This window comes from Lontra canadensis, unplaced genomic scaffold (assembly GCF_010015895.1).
Source record: "Lontra canadensis isolate GAN:19392208 unplaced genomic scaffold, GSC_riverotter_1.0 scaffold9, whole genome shotgun sequence".
NCBI classification, from domain to species: Eukaryota; Metazoa; Chordata; class Mammalia; order Carnivora; family Mustelidae; genus Lontra; species Lontra canadensis.
The window spans coordinates 38,065,967-38,084,646 of record NW_022631003.1 but is presented as its reverse complement, the minus strand read 5'-3'; the positions used below and the strand labels follow the sequence as shown (position 1 = coordinate 38,084,646).

The 18,680-nt window shown below is 36.6% G+C and overlaps 1 pseudogene; it reads left to right on the top strand.

The window, feature by feature from the left end:
• The first annotated feature begins 3,669 nt into the window (after positions 1 to 3,669).
• The window catches only part of LOC116866055, a 45,674-nt pseudogene continuing 30,663 nt past the window's right edge, over positions 3,670 to 18,680 (top strand).

Genomic DNA, 18,680 nt, shown 5'->3' with positions numbered 1-18,680 from the left:
CTGGGGGAAAGACGGCCTCTTCATTAAGTGCTGACAGAAAACTAAATAACCACATGCAGAAGAATTAAATTGGATTCCTATTTTACAACACTCATAAAAATGAACTTGAAATGGGTTAAAAACTCAAAAGTAAAACCTGAAACCATAAAGCTCCTAGAAGAAAATATATGAATAAATCTCCTTGATATTGGTCATAGCAATGATTTTTTGGTTATGACACCAAAAAGACAAGCAACAAAAGCAAAACTGAATAAATGCAACTACATAAAACTAAAAAGCTTCTTCACAGCAAAAGAAACAATTGACAAACTGAACAGATAACAACCAACAGAATGGGCGAAAATATTTGCAAATCATACAGCTGATAAGGAGTTAATATCCCAAACATATAAGGAACTCATCCAATCAATAGTAAACAAACAATCTAATTTTAAAATGGGCAGAGGAACTGAACAGACGTTTCCCCAAAGAATATATACAAATGGCTAATAGGTCCATGAAAGGATACCCAACAACATTAATGAGGGAAATGCAAATTAAAACCATAGTAAGATACCTCCTTAAACACGTTAGAATGGCTAGTATCAAAATGACAAGAGATAACAAGTGATAGTGAGGATGTGGAGAAAAGAGAACCCTTGTGCACTATTGGTAGGAATGTAAATTGGGGCAGTTATGTGAAACAGTACATAGGTTCCTTAAGAAATTAAAGACAGAACTACTATATGACCCAGCAATCCCACTTTTGGGTATATATCCGAAGGAAATGAAATCAGAACCTCAAAGAGATATCTGTACTGCCATGTATGTTACAATATTCATAATAGCCAAGATATTGAAACAATCGAAAAGTCTATCTGTAGATGAATGGATAATGAAGACACAATACATTTATACATATGATGGAATATTATTGGCCATGAGAAAGAAGGCATTCTTGCCATTTGTCACAATATGGATGGGTCTTGAGGGCATTATGCAAAGTAAAATAAGCCAGAGAGAGAAAGAGAAATACCATATGATATCACTTATATGTGGAATCTAAAAAAACCAAACTCATAGAAACAGAGATCAGAATGGTGGCTGGAAGGGGCTGGGGGAGCAGAGTAAATAGGGAGATATAAGTCAAAGGATACAAACTTTCAATTATAAAATGAATAAATTCTGGGGATTAACATAGAGCATGGGGATTATGGTTAATAACACTTTGTATGCACTTGAATGTTGTTAGAGAGTAAATCTTAAATGTTCCCACCACAAAAAAGAAATGGTTATTATGGGAAGTGATAGAACAGTTAACTAACCCTACAGTGGTCATTATTTCACAATTTATAAATGTATCAAATCCTGACAACACATACCTTAAATTTACAAAATGTTACATGACAATTATATTAAAATAAGCTGGAACAAAATAAATGTTAGTTCAAATTATTTTTGAACATTATATAGGAAATAAAGCACATTTGTGGACCAGAAAATTGGCCTGAGGGTTCCCATGTCTCCCTCTGATACAGTCATAGCTATTTTTGGCAAGTTTGTCTCCCCTTCTGGAATATATTTTTTCTTCACATTTCACCATCTCTTTTGTAAATGCTCTCTCTCTGGCTGTTCATATGGCTTCCTATGATAAATAACTTCTGCCCCTAAGCATTCAAAGAGATATCACACTATACACATTCTAAGAGCTGTTTTGTGGTTACTGCTCTTTGCTGAACTCGTTATGCATGTATTCTGATGTTAGAGGGCTCTCTCTGCTATTCCAGTAAAAACTGTATCCAAGTGAGAAGATTTCATCCTTCCCCACTCAGGTCATGAGGTACAAAGCTAGGTATTCCTACCAGGTAACACTGTCATTTTGCTTGAGACCTGACTAGTTTCTGTGAAATGCAACACTATGCAGATCATAGCACCAGGGGGACAGCAGGAATATTCTATCACTAATTCTTAGAGTTTCAGCTACAACTTCCTTTAAAAACAAAACAAAACTAAACTAAATGTTCTGAGCTCCAAATATATTTAAAATGGTTTTAAAATATCTAATGTTTGCAATATATGTTAAAATATATGTCACTTTCATTGTTAATTATTTATGTATTGGAAATGTCTTGATATGAGTTAGATTTCCATTTATCCTCAGCAATCCTGGTTTTTACATGCTTTTCAACTTCATGAATTTTTTTTTAAATAACATATGCTACTGAGAAAAATATAAGCCATTTAAATTGGAAATCCAGTCAATTATTCATAGAGTTATATTTCAATTTGTGCAAATCTTCTGAACAACAACAACAACAAAATGACTATACCAAATGCTGACAAAGATATGGAATAACAGGAGTACTCATTCATTGCTGGTGGGAATGCAAAATAGTACAGTCACTTTGGAAGACAGTTTGGCAGTTTCTTACCAAGCTAAACATAGTCTTACTGTACAATTCAGCATTCACATTCCTAGGCATTTACCCAGTTGAACTGAAAACTTACATTCACACAAAAATCTGTGCACAAATGTTTATAAGAGCTTAATTCATAATCATTCCAAACTGGAAGTAATCAAGATACCCTTCAGTAGATGAGTGGATAAATAAACTGGTACAATCATACAATGTAATATTATTCTGTGATTAAAAAGAAATGAGAGTATAATGTAATGGAACTATTATATATAATAGTGTAATGGCAAATATGTGACACTAGGCATTTGTCAAAACCCATAGAACTGTAAAACGCAGAGTGGACCTTGAAGTAAACTATGACTTTGCTTCATAATGTATCAGTTTTCATCCATTAACTGTGACAAATGTAACACCCTAAAGGTATAAAAATAGAAAAAAACTGTATGTGAGCAAGAGGGAGTATGTGAGAATTCTCTATACTGTCTGCTCAATTTTACTAGACATCTAAAACTGTTCTAAAAATTAAGTGGAAAAATATCTTGTTTCAAATGTCTCTCTTATAGTGCTTCTGATTTCAGGTAAATCTTATCACCTATTCAACTGGACAAGGTAGAAAATTAAGCATTATTCTTGACACATGTCCCTCATGTTCTGATGCATTTCGCTTCCTAAATATCTTGTAAATCCACCTTCTTCTCTCCATGCCCAACTCCTGTGATATAATAACAACTTGTGGCCATGCTAGGATGCTAGGATAATTGAAATCAAGAGCCTCTACCTACATCTACCTTGCAGCTTCTATCCTCTCTTTCACATAATGCCTATGGAGTAATCTTTTCAAAATGCAAACCATGCCATTCTCTCCACTCAAAATCATTTAATGATGCTCCAGTTAACTGGGTGAATGCAAATATTACAGACAACTGTGCATCCACTGGCACCTACCTACAGCCCAGCCTCACCTCTTACTATACTATCTTGATTTTCAATTAGCCATATTGATTCTCTTGTAGGCTTGCACTCTTTATTCTACCTCCCAGTATAGGAATATTACATATGTTGTTGACTCCAATATGACTTTTTTTTTTCTCTCTGCTATTCCCCTTATTTCAGGTTTTTATTTAAATTCTAGTTTGTTGCTTTTTTTAGAGCCATCTGCTCATGACACCACCTCTTGCTCCTCCTGCTGCCGCCGCCGCCGCCACTGTCATCCTGAGTCACTGCCTGCACAGCTCTGGCATCCTGGCTTCCCATGCTAGCCACCAATATTTGGAGTTCTTACAATATGGCAGACATTGACAACAAAGAACAGTATGAATTTGATCAAGATTTGGATGATGTTGAAGAAGTAGCAAAAGAAGCTGGTAAAGAAACAGTAATCAAAGCATGTCCTCTACCTGTTCAGACGACACAAAATTCTCAGATTCTTCCAGCCCTTCAAGAGAGACTTGATATCAGGGCACCTGAGTGGCTCCGTGGGTTAAAGCCTCTGCCTTCCGCTCAGGTCATGATCCCAGGGTCCTGCAATCAAGCCTGGCATTGGGCTCTCTGCTGGCGGGGAGCCTGCTTCCCCCTCTCTCTCTGCCTGCCTCTCTGTCTACTTGTGATCTCTGTCTGTCAAATAAATAAATAAAATCTTTAAAAAAAAAAGAGAGAGAGAGACTTGATATCTGGTAGAAACACCAAGATACATTGAAAGTTTGCCTAGGGCAGTAAAAAGACGAGAAGCAAGTTAAATGTGCACAGATAGAAACCAAATTCTATGAGGAAGCTCACAATCTTGAGAGAAAGTATGCTGTTCTCCATCAGCCTCTATTTGATAAGCAACTTGAGATCATTAAGGCAATTTATGAACCTACGGAAGAAGAATGTGAATGAAAAACAGATGAGGAGGATGAAATTTCAGGGGAACTAAAAGAAAAAGACAAGATTGAAGATGAGAAAAAGGATGAAGAAAAAGAAGACCCCAAGGGAATTCATGAATTCTGGTAGACTGTTTTTAAAAATGTTTACTTGTGGGGTGTCTGGGAGGCTCAGTGTATTAAGCACTGGACTCTTGGTCTTGGCTCAGGTCATGGATCTCAGGGTGATGGAGTCCTGCATGGGGCTTGCACTCAATGCAGAGTCTGCTTGTCCCTCTCCCTCTGCTCCTCCTCGCACACATACTCTCTCTCTAAGTCTCTCTCTCTCATAAATAAATAAATAAAATCTTAAAAAGAAAATAAAGAAGAATGTTGACTTGCTCGGTGATATGTCTCAGGAACAAGACGAATCTATTCCGAAGCACTTGAGTTTTTAAAGCGAGGTTCTCAGATACTGGCCAGTTCATGAATTTTGTCCTAGAATTTCCCCTTGAGCCCACTAAATATTTCACAAATGAAACGTTGACAAAGACATACAGGATGAGGTCAGAACCAGATGATTCTTACCCCTTTTCTTTTGATGGACCAGAAATTATGGGTTGTACAGGGTGTCAGACTGGAAAAAAAGAAAGTCACTTTGAAAACCATTAAGAAGCAGAATCGCAAGGGATTTGGGACACTTCATACTGCGACCAGAACAGTTTCCAATGACTCTTTCTTTAGTTTTGTTTTGGTTTTGGTTTTGTGTGTGTGTGTTGGGGTTGGGGGGTTGTTTGTTTGTTTGTTTGTTTTGCCCTTCCTGAAGTTCCCGCGAGTGGAGATTTGGGCGATGATACTGAAGTTATCCTTGCTGCCGACTTTGAAATTGGTCACTTTTTATGTACGTGTTTAATACCAAGGTCAGTGTTATACTTTACTGGAGAAGCTATTGAAGATGATGATGATGATGACAACGACGGTGATGATGAAAAAGAAGAAAGGAGAAGGAGAAGAACAAGGAGATGAGGAAAATGATCCAGACTATGCCTCAAAGAAGGATCAAAACCCAGCAGAACGCAAGCCAGCAGTGAAGCAAGATGATCTACCTTCTGCTTCCCTGGAAAGGATGAATTTAGATCATTTGATAAGCCTATTTCAGGTTTTCATTGTTATTGTTTGTTTGCTTGTTTTTGTTTTTGTACCCTAAAATAAAAATGTCAAATATAATTTTAGTTCTCACCCACACACACAAAATATAATTAACATATAATCCAATATTAGTTTCAGAAGTAGAATACAGTAATTCATTACTTACATATAACACCCAGTGTTCATCACAACAAGTGCCCTCCTTTTAAAAAAAAAAATTATATATTCGTGAGAGAGAGAGAGAGAGAGCATGAGGAGGGTGAGGGGCAGAGGGAGAAGCAGGCTCTCCACTGAGCAGGGAGCCTGATGTGGGGCTCAATCCTGGGACTCTGGGATCCTGACCTGAGCTGAAGGTAGATGCTTAATCCACTGAGCCACCCAGGGATCCCTACAAGTTGCGCTCCTAATGCCCATCACCCATTTAACTCATTACCTCACCCACCTCCCCTTCAACAACCCTCAGTTTGCTCTCTATAAGTGAGAGTCTATTTTATGGTTTGCCTCTCTCTTTTTTTTTCTTCCTCTATGTTTATCTGTTTTGTTTCTAAAATTCCACATATGAATGAAATCATGTTATTTGTCTTTCTCTGACTTACTTCACATAGCATAATACTCTAGTTCCATCTGCTTAGCTGCAAATTCCATTTCCCTTGTTAAATATTCTGCACACATGCTAACATCAGCTTAGTTGCATGGTACAATTTTCCAATGGTCCACTTTAGCACTTTAGTTTATTCTTCCTTGCAGCATTTTTCTCCATTTTTAATTTAAATTTGTTTTATGTATTTATTTGAATATTTTCTGTTCTACCTCTTGTCTGTAAGCTCTACAAGAGTGGGGATCTACAACAATTTTTTCCTTACTCTTCTATCTCATTACTTGCTGTTATTAGACATACAGTTAAAAACTCAATACATATTCTACTGAATGAATAAATAATGAACAAGTAAATGGAAGATTAAGGGAGTTTTCCAAGGTATTCTAAGAAAAAAAATCCCAATATTGAGAAAGGAAGATTGGTAGACTGTAAGACAGAGGATCTAAGAACCAGCTTAACCAACAAAAAGAACCCCTTGTTTATTCTTTTCCTTTAGAACATAAAGCAGCCAAATGTAGGTAACATCTATATTTTCCTAAGCAGTAACTCATTTCAAGGTATGTTGACATTCAATGGAGTCCGCTATAGCTGTTCAGTCTTAGGTTATAGTGTGTTAAAAAATTGTGTGGGCAGTGACTGTGAAGATTTTGTAGCAGAGCAAAAAGAAGACGGAGTGTTCAAGCTCTTCTTTTTGTTATCAGACAGCTAAAGAATGTAGGGCTTAGATAGAACTAGGAGGGGCGTTGATCATCATGTGATACAGAGAAGTAGCATACAAAGTGACAACACATGACTAGTCCCCAGATAAGACCCCTTTTTCTCAAAACTACTAAAAGAAGGTGAACAGTATGGGAGTGGTCAAGTCTGGCTAATGCAAGTTAAAGTCTTCAATAATTTTTGTTGAAAATAAATACCTTTCTTTTTCTTATTCTCAGCTAATCATCTTTCTCTTTAGCTTACTCAGAAAACAGAAGCAAGGGCACCTGGGTGGCTCAGTGGGTTAGGCCTCTGCCTTTGGCTCCGGTCATGATCTCAGGGTCCTGGGATCAGCCCCACATCAGACTCTCTGCTCAGCAGGGAACCTGCTTCCCCCTCTCTCTCTGCCTGCCTCTCTGCCTACTTGTGATCTCTGTCAAATAAATAAATAACATCTTAAAAAGAAAAAAAAAAGGAAAGAAAGAAAAGAGAAGCACAATTTTGTGGTTTTTGAGAGGTATAAAGCCTTTAATGATTGAGGTCAGTGGGTAACAAAGGAAATTATAGGTGGGGCGGATTTGAAATGGTTAGAAATAAAGGCTAAGCAGTCCTGTAATTATGTGTAGAGAGTTGTTTGAGCACCCTTGCTGCCTGCTGCCGCCTCCCTGTTGCCATTATTGTATGATGCAAATCTACACCTATTTATTTACTGTTTTCAAAGTATGCAATAAGCCCTTCTAGCAGCATGGCATTTTTTAAAAAACAGGTAAATTCTTAGTAACAAATTAAATACTGAATTTTTGTGCATCAAGAAGGTTAATGATAAATGTGTAAGTTGCATTAAATGGTTATCTTTACCATTCACCTGGAGGGCCATAGTTAATCACTGACCATATTAAAGAACAGAACACAAAATTCAGCTAATGTAGCAAGTGGATCTACTTCAAACTCTATTTTTACATTAAACAGATACTTAATATGATAATTTAAATACATGCAATGTCAAAAGTTGTGTTTAGGGGCACCTGGGTGGCTCAGTGGGTTAAAGCCTCTGCCTTCGGCTCAGGTCATGGTCCCAGGGTCCTGGGATCGAGTCCCACAACAGGCTCTCTGCTCCGCGGGGAGACTGCTTCCTCCTCTCTCTCTGCCTCTCTGCCTACTTGTGATCTCTGTCAAATAAATAAATAAAATATTATTTAAAAAAAAGTTATGTTTATGTACTGCTCTTTGAAGCAAGACTTTTTTTTCCAAACAAATGAACAAGACTAATTCTATTTAAGTTTTTTTAGTGCATGAAAGAAATGAAGTGATAGCTATTACTGTGTTGGTGCTATTCGTAGATTTTTCTCAAGTAGTTAAATGGTATCAGTTTTATAAATGTTTCGAACAATAAATTCATTAAGCTATAAAAATCAGTTGGATTTATCTCATCTGGTTTGGAAGCCCATTCTGTCAAAGCTGAAATAGCTAACATTAACATTATTATAAATGTATATATCCAGTTAGAAAAAAAAAATGACCCTGAAAATATTTTAGTTTCTGAAGGAACTAAATAAAAGAGGGTGCTCAAACTGTGAAAAATGCATGCAAACACTCATGCATACATGCATACACACACACACAATAACACTCCATACAAATACAGTAAGATTAAAGAATTTATAAGTAAATATTGATCATTGAGCTCCTTCCACAAATGACTTAAAAACTAGTCTAGAAATAAAATAGCAAGTAATTAAGGAAAAATGTACAGAAGCTTATAATATGTGGTAGAAAAACAGCAGGAATCTTATTAAAAAGAATAGACCAGGAAATTGAACTAAGAATGGGATTTACAGATATTGAAAACTCTATTGATTTATTTTTCACTTCCCCTAAAGAATTCTTGACAGAGCATGTCTATATAACCAAAAAAAGGTACTATCTATTTAGTTGAATGTCTATATATAACAATTTATCTTCTGTCTATATCTACTTAACCAGCTGACATGACGGCATCAGCTATCAAAAGAGCCCAGAGTTTAAAGTACTTTTTTTGGTACAACTCCTAACTCTTGGAATGACTTGACTAAAATAACTAAAATAATATTTGTCTCAAAATGTAGCCTTGGGGCAGCTGGGTGGCTCAGAGGGTTAAGCCTCTGCCTTCAGCTTGGGTCATGATCTCAGGGTCCTGGGATGGAGCCCCGTGTCAGGCTCTCTGCTCAGTGGGGAGCCTGCTTCCTGCCCTCTCCCTGCCAGCCTCTCTGCCTACTTGTGATCTCTGTCTGTCAAATAAACAAATAAAATCTTTTTAAAAAAGTGTAGCCTTAATGCTCTGAGCCTTTCCTAAATTACTACTAAAGTAGCACTGAAAGACAATATTATGTGATATAAAATAACCTGTACACATAATTAAATTTGGGGAGGACTACTAAAAATACAGTAAAGAATTTCTAGTAAGTTGCTCTGAATGGAATGTTTTTTTAATTGTTCTATATCATATTTATACATATATGTAATTAAATATTCCCTTTAAAAGCTAAATCAGAAATGAAGTGTGATTTACAGTGAAAACCCGCATGAGTCCAAATGGGTGAGGTTAATTTGTGTTAACACAAATCCTCAAATTTCAGAAGTCTAACACAACAGAAGTTCATTTTTTGTTCCTGTTACCTGTCTAAATCAGGAGAGTGGGGGGGCCTGTGTACATCACACTCTTTTAATTACTCGGGCTGATAAAAATTCTTCCTTGACTCATGTATCCTATAAGGGGGAAAACTGGCAAATCATCCACTGACTCTTAAAGATGTCAAAGCTAAAACTTTTATCATTTTCAGTTTTTTTTTTTTTTTTGACCAGAACAAGTCAAATAGGACTATCTAAATTCAGAGGAGTAAAGGGGTGTCTGGCTGGCTCAGTCATATAATAGAGTATGCAACTCTTGATTTCCTGGGGTCGTGAATTTGAGTCCCATGTTGGCCACAGAGATTCCTTAAAAAAATAAAAAATAAAAAATAATCTAAAAAAAAAAAAGGAGTAGAAAGCACAAATCACATCACACATTCATAAAGGAGAACAAATAAATGGTGGTGATAACTCAACTTTTTAACCACTAAATATTCACTTCACTTCCCTTTACCTGTGAAATACATTCACAAACTTCCCAAGAGAGAAAATCAAAATTCCATTTAGTTATAGCATCAAGCTCAAAGTTCAGGATCTCTGTGTAATAGATATAATGGTCTTTATATTAGGTCTCATTATGTCTCCTATTGCTCATTTATGAAATACAGGGGCAAGTTATATATGTACCCCCAAACTCAATATACACTAGCATATTGGGAATGAGATAATGCAATAAATACTTGTTTTCAGAAAAGGAAAGATGAGTGCTGTGGATGACCCGGTGAAATCAGCTGGGCAGAGAGCCAGCATGTTCTCTAGTTAAGCCCCTCTTCTGTGAGTGGGTCCTCTACTCCATGGACTCTGCTCTTTGTGGGGTTCTTTCTTTCCCTTATGGTGCTTGGCTACATCTCTAATGAGCATTGGAGAAAGTGCTGTCTTTAAGATCCTAGAGAATGACGGACCTCAAAGAAATGCAAACACTTTCAGTGATAGATCTCATTCCTAAATCTGAGAAACTTCCCCAAATCTTCCTTAAGATCTTCTTTAAAAACTCAATGACCTCCATATCTGTTTGCCTCCAGTGAGTTCTGGTACCAATTATTCTCCTTGGATTTCTTACCTCCCACTCCCTCTTTTTAACTTAAATGTGAATATTTTAATAAAATTTAAACCTTAAATCTCTTTTTATTGAGCCACTTTGTCCAGTTAAAATACTTTACTAGAAGGGTGCCTGGGTGGCTCAATGGGTTAAAGCCTCTGCCTTCAGCTCAGGTCATGATCCCAGGGTTCTGGAATCAAGCCCTGCATCAGGCTCTCTGCTCAGCAGGGAGCCTACTTCCTCCTCTCTCTCTCTCTCTCTCTGCCTGCCTCTCTGCCTACTTGTGATCTCTCTCTGTAAAATAAATAAAATCTTTTTAAAAAAATATTTTACTAGATGTCACACCCTTAGATGGCTCTTTACCACGAGACTTTTTTTTTTTAAGATTTTATTTATTTATTTGACAGAGATATCACAAGCAGGCAGAGTGGCAGCCAGAGAGAGAGAGAGAAGGAAGCAGGCTCCCTGCCAAGCAGAGAGCCCGATGTAGGACTCGATCCCAGGACCCTGAGATCATGACCTGAGCCGAAAGCAGAGGCTTAACCCACTGAGCCACACAGGTGCCCTCCCACTACAAGATTTTTTAAAAAAAATTTTTATGTTCAGTTAGCCACTAGATAGTACATCATTAGTTATTGATCTGGTGTTCAATGATTCATTAGTTGTGTATAACACCCAGTGCTCATTACGTGTGAGACATTTTAATACTTTCAGAGATTTTAACAATGACTGTGACAGCCATACTACTCCAATTGTCTTTGATGTGAAATAAATCATCCTTAAATCAGTGGTGTAAAACAAAAACTATTTGATTATATTCATGGGTTCTATGGGTCAGGAAGTTGGAAAAGGCACAGCAGGGAAGACCATTTTCTAAGGTCTCTGGGGCCTCAGCTGGAACAACTGGAGCTGAAGGACGGATGCACTTACAAGATAACTTCCCTATGTAGATGGCTGATGATAGAAAGTAGAATGGTGGTTGCCAAGGGCTGGTGGGAGGGGAAAAATGGAAAGTTACTGTTTCATAGAAACAGTTTCCATTTGAAAGGATGACAAAGTTCTGGAGATGGATGGCAGGTTGGTTGCACACAGTATGAATATATATAATGCCATAGAACTACACACTTAAAAACAGTTTAGGTGAACTTCATTTTATGTATATTTTAACAAATTAAAAAAAAAAAAAGGCTAGTGCTAGGGCTAAGATGACTGAAAAGCTGGCTCAAGTGGAAATGTTTACTGGAGCACTAACACCCAACCTATGTGGCTTGGGCTTCTCGTACTATGTTGGCTGTGATCTGCTGGGGCCATTCCAAACAGGAGCCTCCAGACAGTGAGGGTTCTGACCTGGTCTTGCAAGTCATTGAGCATACCTTGTGCCACAATGTATTGGTTAAAATGATCACAAACCCATGCAAATTGAAGAGGTTGGGTAGTAGCCCCTACCTTTCAACAGGAAGAGTGTCAAGGAATTTGAGACTATGTTTTAAGAGTGCTGCCCTCATGACAAAGCTCAGTTTAAATTAGCCTTTGTCATTAAAGGCCTTCTCTATGTCATTTTCTACTTAGATTTGTGAAGGAGTTCTGTATTCTAGAACTGCAATTCACCAAATTTCTGAAAGTCCCTTTTCTTCTTTGCTTGCAATCCAGTCATTCTTTTTATCCTTTTTAAAAAAAGATTTTACTTAAAAAATTTTTTGTTTACTTAAACAAAAAAGAGAGAGAGAGAGAAAGAGAGAGAGGGAGCCAGCAAGAGAGAGCATGAGCAGGGGTGGAGGAAGTGGGGTAGGTGCAGGAAGAGGGAGAAGCCAGCTCCCAGTTGAGCAGGGAGTCCCACGTGGGGCTCCATCCCAGGACCCAGGATCATAAGACCTGGGCTGAAGGCAGACGCTTAACTGACTGAACCACTCAGTCACCTCCATTTTTTTATCCTAAGCTACTATCTCCCATAGTCCCTTGCCCAAATTCTACCAACTAAAACACAATACCAACATTTCTTTTTTAAAGATTTTGTTGGGGCGCCTGGGTGGCTCAGTGGGTTAAGCCTCTGCCTTCGGCTCAGGTCATGATCTCAGGGTTCTGGGATAGAGCCCCGCATCGGGCTTTCTGCTCTCTAGTGAGCCTGCTTCCTCCTCTCTCTGCCTGCCTCTCTGCCTGCTTGTGATCTCTCTCTCTCTCTGTCAAATAAATAAATAAAATCTTTAAAAAAAAATAAATAAAGATTTTGTTTATTTGACAGAGATCACAAGTAGGCAGAGAGGCAGGTAGATAGAGAGAGGGAGGGAAGCAGGCTCCCCGCTGAGCAGAGAGCCCGATGTGGGGCTCGATCCCAGGACCCTGGGATCATGACCTGAGCCGAAGGCAGAGGATTTAACCCACTGAGCCACCCAGGTGCCCCCAACATTTCTTTTTCCAACATCTTCTCATAGGAGTTATCCTTCCCAAACAAATAATTGTGAGAATTTTGTTAAATATGTTGCCACTACATAATAGATTGTAATGTTTTTTCCAGACTATCAATATCAGTTTCCTCAATGCTCTTTCCACCCACTTATTAAGGCAACTTCCCATATGTTAAGCCACTTTGTGTATTAGGATAGTTATTATGTGTTATAGAAAATAACTTTAAAAATTCAGTAAATTAGGGATGCCTGGGTGGCTCAGTTGGTTAAGCAGCTGCCTTCGGCTCAGGTCATGATCCCAGCATCCTTGGATCGAGTCCCATATCCGGCTCCTTGCTCGGCGGGGAGCCTGCTTCTCCCTCTGCCTCTGCCTGCCATTCTGTCTGCCTGTGCTTGCTCTCTCTCCATCTCTCTCTGACAAATAAATAAAATCTTAAAAAAAAAAAATTCAGTAAATTAGCTACATGAAATTTTATTTCCTTTACACATGTCCTGTCCAACTCAGGTCCTCAGGGAAGCTCTGCTAATGTTAAGTCACTCAGGAGCTAGGCTGATGGAGAACTCATTTCAATACATGTGGTGAATCAAGAACTGACATTTAAAGCTTCTGCCTAAAAGAGATATATCCCTCACTTCTGCTCACATTCAATTGGCTAAAGCAATTAATTTAGGCACACCTACCTTCACAGAGCAAAGATGTTCAATGTTACTATGTGTCCCATAAAGAGGAGAACTGGAAACATTTATGGAATAGCACTAATGACTACTGAAGAGTTCTAAACGATAAGGTCTACAATATCTAATTTGGTAATTTGTATTTTGATGTCCTGTTCAGTAGATTCAATGGCACTGTAGTACTGGAAATAATTACAATTTTTATTCAAATGTAATACACTTATGTAGATTTTCTTAACTGGGGATATATAATTTTAAAAAGAAAGTTAGGAAATAAATATTAGAATTCCTAAAAAACAAACAAACAAACAAAAAGCATTTCTTGCAAATAGGATTCTTAAATGCCAGAAATTTTTTCCAAAGAAATTTATGTTTTTATCTTTAGTATTTATTAGAGAATGGGATGATTATGCACATTTAGTTTTCTGAAATAGTTTGCATGTAACATTACAACTAAACTGGCATAGTTGACTGCTTAACCCTCTGGGAAACTGCTGGTTGGATAGTAAATTGGTACAGTCTTTCTTGAAACTAATTTGCCAATATTTATCAGTAGACTTAAAATATTTATTTTGCTTGATCTAGTTATTTCACTTAAATCTATATGAAAGAAATTATCAGAGGTAAAATCATAATTTTGAAGATTTCTTGTATTTTTATGCTTGTGTGCATATATATATATATATATATACCTCATATAAGTATGTGATGTAATTTTGTATATATATGAATATTCTACAGATACTCATGTGAAGAGAAAATACATAAAAATATCACTAGTACTTATATGTGTGTTTTAGATTCATGTTAACTTTTGGGTGTTTTTTTATATTTTTGATGCTATAAATTTTCTACTATTTCTCTTTTATTTCTTTTACTTATTATTTCTTTTATAATTTCTTTTATAACTAATTTCTAATATAAATTTATGATTTATATAATTACAATTTTATAATATACAATAATTTCTTTTATAATTTTATAATTTAGAAAATCAATCCCTAGGGCCTCTGAGGTGGCTCAGTTGGTTAAATGTCTGCCTTCAGCTCAGATCATGATCCCAGTCCTGGGAATCAAACCATGTCAGTCTCCCCTGCTCAGTGGGGAGCCTGCTTCTCTCTCTCCTCCAGGCTTGTGCTCTCTCTCACTATCTATGTCACTATCTAAATCTGTCTCTCTCTCTCAAATAAATAAATAAGATCTTTAAAAGAATTGATCCCTAGTTAAATTAGTAGTATTCTATTGAACTATCCCTTTGAACCCATTATCTTTAATGGGTCTTTCCATATTTTTTAGCACTAAGTATGCAAATCAACTATTTGCCATTGTATTATCTGTCCAGGATGCAGGAAAAAATAAAAATATTTATTATTATATAATATCTTTTATCAGGATTATGTGTCATCATATTTATTAGAAACAATAAAAAGATAAATTGACTAACATTATTTTTGTTTGTTGCAGGAAAAACCCTAGATAAAAACAATGGAGTCTTGGGCAACTTGATTTAAGAGTTCCCCCCTACCCCCATTAATGAAAATTCTGGGTTTTTAGGCTTTAGCTTCAGTCTGTATAAAGTCCCATTTTAACACTTTTTCATGATTTTTCATTTTTATGAAAGCTATCTTCCAATAGAATTGGTTAGGAAATACTCATTTTGTTTTGTCAGATTTTAGTCACCTGGTATTAAAAGTTGCTGTTATATAATTACAAGGGGGGGAATGGTGGTTCTGTTTTAACCAATTAGTGACAAAACAAAAGAGAAAAATCAGCATCCAGGCCTCTTTTAATTTCAACAAAGTACCACAAGGATATTATTTTCCCGTTAATAAATAATTCTATTTTTTGAAGACCGTAAAAGCTGGGATTGACATATATATTTTTGCATAAGAACAGTAAGTTATAAAACTTAGAAATTAGTAAAAATTACATTATTTTTTATCAGAATTGCTCTCTGCATGACGTGTTGCTTTTTACACAAAGAACCTTTAAATCAGTTACAATTATTCACATTAAGTGGACAAAGGATAGCCCTTTTGCCATTTTGTCCTTTTTGAAAAATACATTACAGTAAATAATACATTTTAGCATGCACACAATAAAGAAAAACAGGAAAAGTTTGGAATATCTATCCCTTCATATGGCAGATAGCCATTACCCACAAAATAATTCTATTTTGTCCAGCATCAAATACAATTTGAGAGTAATAACATAATTGTATAATCATGATATAAAACTATTAGTATGTTACTTCTCTGAAAGCATCATTGCTTATTTAATTTCTTTCTCCGGCTTTTACTTTAAAAAAATTTTATGTCCCTAATTGAAATGTAAATCTAGAAGCAGCTGTCAGCAATTTCTTTAATAGGTAAATTTATTTTTGGCATCTGCCACCTGAACTCTGGGTTCTATCACACCATCTCCTTCAGCCTGTCTTCCCCTCCATTTCTCACCCCCACTCTCTGTTGATATCTTTGCCTTTACCATAAATTACCAGTGATCTCATTTTTCCCTTTTAATCCTTTCATAAAACCTGTTCTTTAAACATGAGCCCCTGCAATATAGATTTCTGGCTGTAGCCAGATATGAGAATGACTGGAGTGACAAAATCAAATACTTACAGAGGCCAAAGCAGGGAAGTAAATTGGGGGGTGGGGGGTGGGGGGGCATATGGAACCTGATAGAATAATGAAGAATGAAGTAGAAAATTAGCTAACTTCACAACCAAGGAACGTTTAATATCATCTTTTCCAAATCAGGAAATAAAAAGGATAAGGATAAAATAAAAAGGAAAAGGATAAAAATTGGATAATGGTGAAATTCTTAAAAATGCCCAGATAGAGCTTGATTAACTGGTGTTATGATGTAAGAAACTTACTTTACAATTCCACTGTGGCGTAGAGGCAGCAGTTGCCCAAATTAAGAATTCACACTCTGGGGGTGATCTGCTCTCCAGTAATCTAAAAGGCCACCTCGGAAGGCAGTTTCACAGGTGTTTCCACTATCTTGATCTTCCATCAACACCTGAAGCTACACTTATTAACATAACAAATTTAGAATGCTTAGGCATTGCTTTATCCACCAGCCTTAGAAAGGAACTTTGATTGGCAAAATTGCTGTGCTTTTATTTAACTAAATTAGTGTACCCATTGCTGATTAAGAGGCTCCAACTCCAATAAGTGGCTACCAGAATACTATTACCAGACCATTGTCATATTTGCCTAGATAAACCTTTCATGCAAGGCTTTTCCAATAATCCAGAAATGGTGGAAAACTTGGTCATCACTCAGTTTACTGCAACTGTTGTTTCAAACTGTTTGTTTCTGGCTACCTAATAAATACTTACTGTGTGTTCCAGTGTATTCTGAGGCTTGTTCTCATTAGAAGGTAGTAGTGACAGTGTAAGGGAGAATAAAAAGGAAGAGGAAAGAGGAGGGAGAAAAGGAGAAGGAGAAGAGGTGGGAAAAGGGAAAAAAGAGGCCTCAACAGTTATATATTTCCTAACTGAATTAGGCTGGTTCACAAACTAGTTTGCAAAAGTAAAAGCAAAATAACCATGAATTTAAGCAGCCCCCATGGACATGGCAGAATGTTCAATACAAACAAAAGACTCAATAAACTTGTCACATTTTTTATGACAAGTGATCGTTTTGGAGCAATGCTCCTATAGTTAGGGGCTTACTCTAGGCACTGAAACTGGAAGACAGGATGTTATCTTCCTTGAGGATTACATTTCAAAGACGATAGCTCCAGGAAAGACATTCCCGATCTTAAAGTTAGCAAGAGATTTATTCAGCTTTTTAAAAAGATCGTATATATATTTAAAAGAAAATAGAGAAAGAACTTACAAGTTTTCTAAAATAAATACTCTTAGAGAAGGGTGGGGGAGAGAAGTCTCTTCCCTTATTTTGAACAAGGAGAATTAAGCCCCTTATTTTTATTTGTATATGCATCTTTTATTTTATATGTATATGCATCTTTTATTTGTATATACATCTCAACAATTCTCAAGCACACTAACATTTGAGACACTGATTTAAGCCACTGTTTAAATATTTTATTTCTGAGAATAAATTTTGGGTTCATGGGGTAATCTCTGTGTTTATATAGATAGCTAATAAAAAGACGATTTTCAAAACAGATAAAACCAGGACTCTCATAGAGATACAAAAATGCACACATGTTATTACTCTAATTCTTAATCATGAGGGAACCAGACAGTGTTATATTTAGTTTATAGATAAGAAATATATAAAAACTGTTTTTGTCACCCCCCCACCAAGAAGGGTACACAATTGAACCTCTATAGAGCAGAACATAATTTGCATGTCTATAGACAATTATCTGTCATTGCAATCAGTTACTGTTTAGTCTATTTGGGCTTCTTTAACAAGTATACCAAAAACTGGGTAGCTTCTAAACAATGGAAATTTATTTTTCATGGTACTGGAGTCCAGGAAATCCAGTATCAAGGCACCAGCTTCCTAGATCACCATTTTTTCTTTGTAACTTCACATCATGGAAAAGGCAAAGACTTTTTCAGGCTGCTTTTGTAAGGACACTAATTCCATTCATGAGGACTCTGCCCTTACCACCTAATCACCTCTTAAAGTTCCCACCTCATAATACCATCACCTTGGGGGTTAGATTTCAACACATGAATTTGGGGGCAGGGGACACAGGTCAGGACACCACACACACACCTTCAGAATATGGCGGTCACCTGCAATGTACAGCCTTACAAAATAGATCAAAGACAATGAAAGAGTTGATGATTCAGGTAATCTGGAAAGGTGTCCTCCAGAGGTGCATAATTGAAGTATGTATTTTTTTCCTACAAGATGAGTGATCTCAATTTGAAATATATGATTGATTTGAGGCACGATATCTTAATTTGTAAGGTATTAGATAATTTGATTATTGGTATGCAGTATTGGAGTATTTAAAACAAGCTGATTTATTCCATGTATATATTTGATTTATTAGATTTGGAATAATTGCTCTGACAGCTTTAATGTACACATCTTACAACTCTCAGAGCTGGAATTATAACTGAATCCCTTTCCACGTTACCATTCAGAGCCTCCAAATTACGCATAAGAATTAGAACGGTACTGTCTTTTGTCAGTTTACACAGGGGTAACCTGGAGGATGACCACAAATTAGATAAAGAGCTGCCAGTAGTCCAGACATGTAGAATAGTGTTTCTCAGTC